We start from the raw sequence: 11,626 nt of genomic DNA on the forward strand, positions 1-11,626 counted from the left end.
AGTTCTCAGGGTCTCACAGGACAATACTGTCTAGAGTCAGGAGAAAGCGAATGCTTCCTCGCTGTCTCCCAGAGGCCCTGCAGGAGATCCCCCTTCCAGTCGTGCTGGACAGAATTGCGTACGTGTCCACACCAAAACCAATTGATCAGAGAAATGAAATTCTCGTGTTATTTATATATGAGAATATATATATAAAATATATATATATATTTGTAGATTTCAGAGAGGGAGAGAGAAACATCAATGATGAGAATCATTGATCAGCTGCCTCCTGCACGCCTCCTACTGGGGATCAAGCCCACAACCTGGGCACGTGCCCTGACCAGGATTGAAGCAACAACCCTCCTAGGTTCCTAGGTAGATAGATGCTCAACCACTAAGACATGCCAGCTAGGCTCTCATGTTAATTTTTTTTTTTTATCATGTTATTTAGAACAATCACTCTCCACCTGATGGGGTTGGGGCAGGTCCAGCCTTCCGCTAAGCCTGGACCCCCGATTCCTGAATCAGCTAGGGTTTATTAGGAAGAGGAAAGAATGCCACTGGGGTGGCACTCAAAAGATCTGTGCTTCTTTTATTGATGGGTAGGAAGTCTTTCTGTCCTGGATACTAACCTTTACCTGTTTTATGTGCTGCGAACGTTGCCACTTAGGCTGTTGCTGTCTTTTAAGTTTGTTTATAATGTCATTTTCATAGCAGAAAACTTTTTATTTTGTAATGTAGTTGAATTGATCAGTCATTTGTGTTTCTTGTCTAAGAAATCTTTTCTTACTGTGAGATCTCCTACATGGTCTCCTAATTATTTTAAAGTCTTACTTTTCACTTTTAGGTCTTTAATCCATCTGGAATTAATCTTTATGGATGGTGTGATTTTTCTTATGAAAAGCCAAGTGTCACACTTTTTTTTTTATCGAATAGTTTATTCTCTTTCACTGAATTGCAATGCCACTGCCATCATAAATCAAATTCCCACATACACTTGGAACTGTTTCTGGGTACTCTATTCTATCGACCTCTTTGTCTAGCCCGGCACCAATACCACATTGTTTTAATTACGATCGCTTTCAGATGAGTCTTGGTATCTGTTGGGGACTTACTCTTTTCCACAGTTGTCTAATCTCTTCCTGGTCCTTTGTTCTGCCATATGAATTTTAGAATCAGTTTACATTGCTCTCTGAAAAATCCTCTTGGAATATTTACCAGAGTTGCATTAACTTGATAGATTAACATGGGGAAATTGTCTTCATGACGTCTCTCTATCTCTCAATTTATTCCTTTTTGAGCCGATATTTTTTTTTTAGCTGATATTTTTTGTGGCCTATACTTTTCTTCACAAATATCTTTGAATGTCTTTCCTAAGTTTTTTTTTTTCTCCTGGATTCTGTACAATTTTAATTTTATTGTGGATGTTTTCTTTTAAAAAAGATATTATAATTTCAAGTAAATTATTGCTCATTATAGAATTGCTGTTGAATTGGGGTGTTATTTGTATTGGGATGTTACTCTTTATCCAGCAACCTTGCTGATTTCTCTTAATACCTCAACACCATGCCTGCATTATCTCGTGGATTTTCTATATAAATTAATACCATCTGCAAAAAAAAGTCAGAGATTTTGTTTCTTTTATTTTCCTAGCCCTTCTATTACCGAGTGGTGGCTTCTAAATCTGACTTCTCCCAGGCTGAGCCAGTGGGCTGGCCTTGAGCAGCTCTTGCCTTGCACCATCAGCTATCCTATATAATAAAAGGTTAATATGCAAATTGTCCCCTGGACCAGCAGTTTGACCAGGGGGTGGGGCCAGCAGGCCAACCTCCCACACCCTCTCCCCCTGGCCACCCTGCTGGATTGGGGCGGGTGGTCCAGACCCCACCTGTGCATGAATTCGTGCACCAGCCTCTAGTAAATAAAGACCTCTTACAGTTTACAAAGCGCTTGTGCTCCATTATCCTATCAACCTTTACTACCTACCCTCTCTTTAAAGAGGGGGTGTCTCAGTGGGAAGGGCTGTAGGCCTCACTTTCACAGACCTAGCTGCACAGAATACTGTGCTGTGGAACCCCAACATGCCCCACCCCCACCCCCCTTCTCTGTAAACTCAAAGGTTTGGCCAGGGATGGTCTGTGACAGTCTCAGACTCAGGGCTGATGACTTTGGGTGGCCACGGGGCCCAGGGACCGCTGTGAGGACTAAAGTCCATTAGTAAGAAGGGAGGCTTCTGGGCCCAGTTAGGTCCTCATGTTGGTGCCTCCCAGTACCATGGGTTGCGGGTGAACGGGGAAATAAGAAATGTAGCTGAAGCTGGAGGGCTGGTACAGGTGATGGGGAAGAGGGCATTGTGTCTAGCACTCGGCCTTCACGCGGTTCTCCTTCCCGTTGCAAAGAGCATCCTCTGGACCGGGAAGGGGAGGACCAGCTACAGCTGGAGGCGCGGGCCCCCTCCTCGGTGGCTCCCTCTCCTCGCCCCGCTCCACACGCATTTCTGACGCTCACCCCCAACCCCAGGCGGGGCGGCTTCTTTACTCCCACCCCCTCCCCCGCACCCTCACGGCCCGAACATCGCGCAGGCGCAGGTGCGGCCGGGCGCTGGCAAACGCGCCCTCTGCTGGTGATCTGGCAGGTCGCACCCTTTGTTGCGCTGGGGGCCTGGCTCGGAGGCTGGGAGAGGAAGATGTGGGTGGAGTCTCCAGAGCAGATGCCACGAGCAGGTCACGATGATGAGAATGCCTTTCCTTTGTCCCTAATGACAACCTATCAGACCCCGTTTTATTTTTTATTTTCAGGGCACAGCTTTAAATTTAATTTTACTTGAATTCCACAAAAGAAAAAGGGGTTGGTGGGATTGCTGAATTCATATAAATATTTCCTCTAGACAAAAGATACTTCCCCTAAAATATCCCTTCAAGATTAAAAAAAGAAGGAAAAAAAAAAAAAAAGAAAGAAAGAAAAGAAAGAAACTGTGGGGACTTTAAAGGTTGAAGATATTATGATTTTTTCCAAGGACATATTTTCAGTTTTGTTTGTATAAACTGATTTCTTGCTGTGAAAGAGTTCGCTGGCCCAGCCACACTGGCATGAGCACGCAGTTCTGAAAATACTAAAGCCTTCTGTACTAGTTAGTAACTATCAGCCACTGGACTCTCCCCAGGGGTCTTCCCCTCTCCTGGCCGCCCCATCCCACCCCCAGGACCAACCCCCACCCCAAACCCCACCTCCCAGGGACCCAGAGCTACAGGGGGAAGGGGACTCTGGTCCCCTCTCCCAGGCACCTTCAACACCTACCACTTACCACTCCGCCCCAAGCAGCTTAGTTTCCATCTGTTTATTATATATAATGGCCCTGAGGTAAGGCTTTGTTTGCAGAAAGTATTCCGTGTGAAAGCCCTTTGAAAACCCCTGCTCAAGGTCAACCCTCAGGCCTTTGCAAATTTGCAGTCTGGGATTTTGAGAACGGAGGACTTTCTCCCAAACACACTGCCTCCTTATGAGGTCAAGAGCATGTCGCCACAGACACAGGTCTGCAGGTATGGAGAGGACCCCTGAGCCGACTCCAATCCAGATGAAGCAGAAGGTGCTGGAGTCCAGGCTCAGGTGGAGGCAGCTGGAAGGGAGTGGGATTTGCTCCCTGCCCAGCCCTGGGCCAGGTGCTCTCGGTCCAGATCCTCTCCAATCCCATGAGAGGTGTTTCTTTGCTCCCTTCCCTCCCTCCTCTTTCCCTTCCTTCCGGATTTACTGAGCACTGACCTTGCCAGGGGCTGAGGTAAAAAGGCAAAGCTAGCATCTTTAGGACCTCACCGTCCGGTGGGAGCATCTTCCAGAAAAGGGCTGTGCCTGGGGTGGGTGCAGGATGCAGGGGGAAACCCCAAGTGACTCAGGGAAGGTCCCCCAGTGGAGTTAAAGCTGAGCTGGGATTGGGAGGATGAGGAAGGGCATTCGAGGTGGAGGGAACTGCAGGTGCGAAGGCAGGGAGGCAGGAAGCAGCCCGCCTGGTCTGGGAACTGTGGGAGGGCGTGGAGCCCAGGCCCAGGAAATCTGCTGGGTGACGTTGGGGACCCTCTGCCTCCTTGACCTTTGCTCCTGGCTGCCTGGCCAGGAAGAGGCCCCCTTTTATTTTTTTTAAATATATTTTATTGATTTTTCACAGAGATGAAGAGAGAGGGATAGAAAGTTAGAAACATCTATGAGAGAGAATCATTCATCAGCTGCCTCTTGCACACACCCCCACCGGGGATGTGCCCACAACCAAGGTACATGCCCTTGCCCGGAATCGAACCCGGGACCCTTCAGTATGCAGGCCGACGCTCTATCCACTGAGCCAAACCGGTCCCGGCAGAGGCCTCCTTTTACCTGCACAAAAGAAGGCTTTGAAGCTGGAGAGGGAGTGAGAAAGGAGGGGCCAGCTGGTGTGTATTTTTGGATTACATCTCAGAACAACTCCTCCTCCTCCTCCTGGTCCTCCCCTTCCTCCTCTTTTTCCGACCCCATGGCAACCAAGCTGAAGCTGGGCAAGCCACCCCTGGGTTGCGCTGAGTTGAGGGGGAGGTGGGCTGAGGGTAGGCACCTCTGTTCCCCCTCTCTGAGCCTCAGTGTTAGCATCTAGAATATGGGCACCACAACCCAGGTGCCCCAGGAAGAGGAGGCCCAGGCCGGACTCATTAGGGGAAAGGCCTGGGAGGTAAGGGCAGGCCTGCAGCTGGGGGCTCGGCAAGGCAGCGAGGAGTCCCTGAGCCACAAAGCCTGCCCTTCCCACCAAGCAGCCTGCCCCGTGTGCCCACTGCACTGTCCCTGCCGAGGAGCCCCGGGGTAGGAGGGGCAGGAGGCAGGGCCGAGGCACGGACACAGGGATGAATCCCCCTGTGAGCCCTTGCTGTCCCCTGAACCTGGCCAAGCCCCGAAAAGCGGGCAAGGAGGAGTCTATTTCCTGAGGCTGCTGTTCTGATAACCACAGACTGGCTTAAACAAGCAGGAACACATGCTCTCCCCGTTCTGGGCCCAGAATCCGAAATCGGGGTGTCTGGGGCTGTGCTTCCTCCCAAGGGCTTCAGGGGAGGGTCCTTCCTGCCTCTTCAGCTTCTGGGGGCTCCTGGCCGCATCTCTTCAGACTTCACGTGGCCCCTCTGGCGTCCCCCCCGTGACTTCTACCACTGATCTTGCGGCCCCGCACCTCTGCTCACATGCCCACTTCTGGCTGATCACGTGGCCCGCCCCCTTATCTATGAGCCTACTCTGGCATGATCACGTGCCCTGTTCCCTTGGCAGCTGGGGAAGCTGCCTGTGAGCTGGGCTGAGTTGAAGGAGAGGTGGGCTGAGGGTAGGGACCTCTGATCCCCCTCTCTGAGCCTCAGTCTTGGCATCCATAATATGGACACCACAACCCAGTCCTCACGTGACTCCTCTCGTGTGGTCACGTGACCCCCCTTGTTCAAGTGCCCACTTCTGCTTGGTCACGTGGCCACTCCCCCTTCTTCATGGGCCTACTCTGGTGTGGCTCCGCCTCCTTTTTCATGTGTCCCCACCCCCTGGAGATTTTGAATGGTCTCTGTTTCTGGGGTGCGACCTCCCTGGTTGGCTGTCTGTCCTTGCTCTCACACCTGTCAACAGTCCCTTTGCCAAAGTCCTGCCTGAACATCATTTGTGCATGCCCTCTCTTTCCTGGGACTGTGACAGCTGGGATTGAGAAGGAGACAGGCCGGGCCAGTGTCCATGCAAGAGGTCCAGAGGGGCCTGTGCCGGCCCTGGAAGGCAGAGGGAGGGAAGGGTAGTGAGGCGGGGGGGGGGGGGGATGCTAATTAGGAAGCAGAAAGCCCCCCCCCACACACACACAATCACCATCACCCCACACTCCTGGGAGGAACAGCTGTGGCCCATTGTACAGGTGAGGCTCCTGAAGCACAGAGAGGGCCAGCAACTTCCTGGAGGGCACAGAGCAGTTAAAGGGCAGAGCTAAAAATGGAACCCTGGGCTGCCCGCAGACTGTGCCTCCTTCACCTGTGACCTCTGGTAGGGGGCCCTTCACTTTAGGGCCATTTGCTCTGATGGGTTTCAACCCCCCTCCAACCCCCCTCCCTCAGCCCCAGCGGACAGGGATCCTGTCATTGCACCAGTGCCTCTGGGCGGCTGCTCTCTGTCCCTCCTAGCCAGTGACCTAGGTGGAGTCCCAGTGCATTGGGGGGAGGGCCTTGTGTGGAGAACGCCCAGCCTCCCTCACCGTGTGTGGCTTAGATTAAAGGGTACCGTTATTTTTCCTGTGGCTGGCTACCTCCGCCAGCCTCCCCTGGCAGATTTTGTTTTACCTCTAAAAGTAATTGATTCGGCCTGCAAATGCTGAATGCTGACTTTCTACATTCACTCTGGCCTAAGTCCCTGATGCCACCCCACCTCTGTGGCAGCGTCTCTCACCCCCTGGAGTCCCCTTTCAGCGCACAGCACCCTCAGCGCTCCCCTGCACCCCCAGGGGCCTGCTGAGCCCGGGCCCCAGCCTGTCACTGGTCCCCCAGGTCCTGTCTGCAGCCCCAGGGTCCTCAAACCAGTCTGGAAGGGCCAGTGGGCTGACACCAGGTGGACACCTCTCCCCCTCCCCCATTGGCCCTCCGCCTCCTTCAGAAACGTTGTGAGCACTGAGTCTGTGCTGATGTCCAGCTCCTGGAGGGCTCAGCCTGCACAGTGCGGCCACCAGGGGGACCATCTGCAGAGTGGCAGGTGGAAAAGGCTTCCCAGGTTGGATGCCCACTTGGCCCCAAAGGCATCCTTCTGCCTCCCACTGACCCCTTCTGAAGGGGAACCAGGGGTGGTTCCCGCCCTGCCCAGCTGCCTGCCTTGGGAGGCGCCAGAGGCTGTCGCCATCTGCTGGTTCATTCCTGTTACTGCAGAAGGTAGGAGTCATCTGCTACTCAGCTGGTGTCCTGTATCTACAGGAGCCAGCCCCACACATCCTTCCCATTTCACGGGTCAGAACCAGGCCTCAGCCGGGATGGGGCTGAGCTGGATTGGGAATCAGGACGGTTTCTGCAGCTGATGTGTGTGGTCCCCGTTTTCAGGAACCCAAGAGTCTCCGGGGCCCTCTCTGCATTTGTAACGGTCGCTGTATCACCAGAGGTCCCTTCAGGGCACAAGCTGGGACACGGTGGCCAGGACTTGTACGCAGCCTCTAGGATCTGAGCCCTCTGCTCTTTCCTCCACACGCGGCAGGGACATCCTGCCAGACGCTCCGCTCAGACAGAAGAGGGTACCTTACATCCAAATGGGCAACAGACACAGGCTGGTGGGTATGGAGACGACCCCTGAGCCAGCTCCAAACCAGATGAGGCAGAAGGTGCTGGAGCCCAGCCCTGGGCCAGGTGCTCACGATCCAGATCCTCTCCAATCCTATGAGAGGTGTTTCTTTGCTCCCTTCCCTTCCCCCCCTTCCTCCTTCTCTTCCTTACGGATTTTCTGAGCACCTGACCTTGCCAGGGGCTGGGCACAAAGGCAAAGCTAGCATCCCCGAGACCTGGCCGCCCCGTGAGAGCATCCTTCAGCTGTGCCTGGGGTGGGTGCAGGATGCAGGGGGAACCCCCAAGTGACTCAGGGAAGGTCCCCTCAGAGATAAAGCTGAGCTGGGATTGGGAGGATGAGGAAGGGCATTCGAGGTGGAGGGAACTGCATGTGCTAAGGCTGGGAGGCAGGAAGCAGCCCGCCTGGTCTGGGAACTGCGGGAGGGCGTGGAGCTCAGGCCCAGGAAATCTGCTGGGTGAGGTTGGAGTCCCAGAACCCACTCCGTGGACTCTCTGCCTCCTTGACCTTTGCTCCTGGCTGCCTGGCCAGGAAGACTCATCCTCCGTTTTAGATGCAGACGAAGAAAATGTGGCCGTCAGAGATCAAGAGACAGTTTCACAGAGACAGTTTCATCTCATCAACTCTGAGATGAGACAGAGTTGGGGAGACTACTCATCCATTCAATCATTCACTCATTCCCTCAGCAAACATTCACTGAGATGGGGAGAGACTGGTACAAAGGACCAGAGGGACTGAACTGAGGCACCGAAGGGCCATGATCCCACAGCAAGCTGGGAGACAGGTGCAGATGGCAAAGCAGCAGGGACAGAGGCCCAGCTAGCTGAGGGCAGGGCTGGCCTTGTGGGGCCAAGGCTCAGAGGGGCCGAGAGGTGAGACTGAGCCTCCAGTACCCCAGAGGGAGGCTCCAACTGGTGCGGACCAAATCGGGAGCTCAAGATGGGACACTAGTCACAGCAGCTTGAAGCAGCCGAGTGCATTTAGAGCCATAAATTCATACTTACTAACTTAAAAAAGTTAATCGGTCACAGTTTAGAGGGCACTGGAGAGCCAACTCATTATTGGGAAATTGGCAGATACAGGAAGAGAGTTGAGGGCCTCGCCTGTCTTTCCTGTAAGAGCTGCCTGTCATTCCATACCAAACAGTCAGCCAGGGGCAGGGTTTCTGATAAGAATTATTCCAGCCGATAAAGGAGTGATTTTGAATATCACCATTTTGTAAAAAAGTATAATAATAAAAATAGCAAATAACAAGTGAGCAGATGGATAGGGCGGGAGAGCCATGGCTGCTGTGCTTCGGGTGGGAGAAACACCACTGCCCGCTATAAAGCAGTCCTGCCACAGAAAAGGGAGCCTGCACCTGCTCAGGACCCTCGACCCTATTACAGTTGATGAGAGATAGCAAGGCCCAGGAAATACAATTTGCAAGAAGCTCAGCTGAAACCGGTTTGGCGCAGTGGATAGAGCGTCGGTCTGCGGGCTGAAGGGTCAAGGGCAGGTACCTTGGTTGCAGGCACATCCCCAGTAGGGGGTGTGCAGGAGGCAGCTGGTCGATGTTTCTCTCTCATCAATGTTTCTAACTCCCTATCCCTCCCCCTTCCTCTCTGTAAATAAATAAATAAATAAACAAACAAATAAATAAATATTAAAATAAAAAAATCAATAAAATATATTTTAAAAAAGAAAGAAAAGAAGCTCAGAGGCCAGAGGGACATGGGAAGGAACGCCGTAGAGATGCAATCAGCAAAACCCCAACGGTGGAAATTCACACAGCAACTCACCTGGTCCCCTCAAGGAAAGAGAGAGAGAGGGAGAGAGAGGGAGTTGGGACAGGAACCCAGAGATTTAAAAGAGGCCTGCGCACCTTATCTGAAACCCAGTTCAAACAAATACATTGCAAAAACAAAAGAAGAAGAAGGCATTTATAAGACATTGTACACTTGCCCTTTACAGATCTGATATTAAGGAATTATTAACTTTAAGGTCTATTAATCTGATTAGGTTAAAAAAGTTATTCCTCCCAAAGTTTCAGACTGATGTGTTAACAGAGGCAATTCAATCGGAGGGGGAAATTGGGAGGGGAAACCAGATTGGCTGTGAGTCGACCATCATTGAAGCTGGGTGAGGGATGTGGGGGGCTCATGATGTTAGCCTGTGTGTTTGTTTTATTAAAATTTTCTACAACATGTTTAAAGAGGCTGTGACCCTTCTCCCTACAAATAGAAGGCGCTGCCTGTTACACCAGCAGGCTGCCATCCAGACGGCTCTGAGGTGGGGGGTCCCCGGGGGGGCCAGAGGGAACTTCCAGGGGCCTTCCGGCCGGTCCCTGGCTCCCCTGGTTTGGGGGAGGGGAAGAAGGCGCAGTCAGGGAGGCCGGCTTCTCTGGGCCTGGTGGCACTGGGTTCGGGCACTGCCCCCTTAAGACAGCTGAGGGTATGAGTGGGTGGCTCCAAAAATAGCAGGGGAGGCAGCAGGGCGAGGGAGGGAGTCACATGTGCTGTTGTGAGGGGCTGAGGCCTGGGCAGCTGGCCAGGCGCGGGTGCCTCTGCCTGCCCCCCAAACCACCCCCCCCCCGCCCCGAGCCCTCTGCCTCTCTCTTTGCCAGCAGAACCCTCCATCTCTGGGGAGGCAGAGAGGTGCCAAGATGTCTCTGGGACAAACGCCATCCTGCCTGCCAGCCAGAGTGGACGCTGACTCTGGGATTTGCTGGCTCTCCAGGGCCGGGTGTGACAGTCAGGTGGGAGGAGAGAGGGAGGAACAAGGACTGGTCACCTGCTCCCCAGGCACCTGATCCACAGGCCAGCCCCTGCCCCTCCGGCTCTCCGCAGGGCAGGTCCCAGATACCCTTGCCCCGGGCATTTGCCGGGTGAAGTGGCAGTGCTCCTTTTCTCAAGGCCTTGTTTACAGACAGACACTAAGAATTTTGAAACCCTGGCACCCGTGTCCCCACCCCTGTCTCAGGGCACCCGGGGAGCATGCCCCTCTGCCTGCTCCCAGTGGGAAGCCCCCCGGAAGGGAGGGTACCCCCTCACACCTGCACTAGGTCCTGCGGCAGATGCAGAAGGAAGGGGTGCCCTGGGTTGATTCAGAACCGGGCCGTGTGTCCTAACCGGTTTGGCTCAGTGGCTAGAGCGTCGGCCTGCAAACTCAAGGGTCCCAGGTTCAATTCCGGTCAAGGGCATGTACCTTGGTTGTGGGCACATGCCCAGTGGGGGGTGTGCAGGAGGCAGCTGATGGATGCTTCTCATCGATGTTTCTAGCTCTCTATCTCTCTCCCTTCCTCTCTGTGAAAAATCAATAAAACAAAAAAGAAAAGAAAGAACGGGGCTGCGTGCTCTACACTCCTTGTGCCTCAGTTTGCTCACCTGCAAATGGGGACAAGACTAACACCTCCTGGAGCTGCTGCGGGATGGGCTGAGCTCCTCTGGGCAAATCGATGTCTAGCCTTCAGCATGGGACTGGCAGGGGGAGCTGTGGAGCCTGTCCCCTCTGCACCCCAGGGCCCGCTCCCGCAGCTGCTCCCTGACCGCGTGCTGAGTTCCTGATGCGGTGGCCCCTCACAAGGACACCGAGAGGCGAGCGCTGCTCTTGTCAGCTTGTCGTCGTGGAAGCAGAGCCCGGAGAGGGCGAGGGTCCCGGGGGCTCCGTCCGCAGTGAGGGTCCCGGGGGCTCTGCATCCAGGCCTGCGGGCTCTCAGCCTGAGCCCCTCCCCTGTCTCCCTGGCTGGGCCCGGCCAGGCCCCTCTCTCTCTTCAGACCTGGGTCCACATCGGAGGTGCCTGGTCTGGGGATGAGAGCTTGGGAGCAGGCAGCCTGTGTGCTGCCACCTTGTCCCTGACCACCTGCCGGTTGCCAGAACCTGGACTAGGTCCAGGGATGCAGAGGTGAGGGCCGAGTTCCCCCCAAAACGCTGTGTGGTTGGGCTGTCACCCTGCTGGGCCTAGGGGAGGGGAGAGAGGCTGGGGGCTGGGGAGGGGGGGGGATGTCTATGCTGAGTTGTGAGGGGTGAGTGGCCCTCTGCCTGATGGCCAAGGGCAGGAAAGGAACTCTGGGCAGAGGGCACAGCTCGGGCAAAGGTGTCAGACTGAGGGGGAGGGTATCCGATTAGAAGGCAGCAGAGCCTAAACCGGTTTGGCTCAGTGGATAGAGAGTCAGCCTGCGGACCGAAGGGTCCCAGGTTCGGGGTGTGCAGGAGGCAACTGATGGATGTTTCTCTCTCATCGATGTTTCTAACTTTCTATCCCTCTTCCTCCCTCTCTTAAAAAAAATCAACAAAACATATTAAAAATTTTTTTTTTGAAAAGAAGGCAGCCCCTGTGGCCTCTAGACAAGGAGCAACAGAACATGGCGCTGGGGTC

The sequence above is a fragment of the Pipistrellus kuhlii genome, unplaced genomic scaffold, assembly GCF_014108245.1.
Source record: "Pipistrellus kuhlii isolate mPipKuh1 unplaced genomic scaffold, mPipKuh1.p scaffold_m20_p_22, whole genome shotgun sequence".
NCBI lineage: Eukaryota > Metazoa > Chordata > Mammalia > Chiroptera > Vespertilionidae > Pipistrellus > Pipistrellus kuhlii.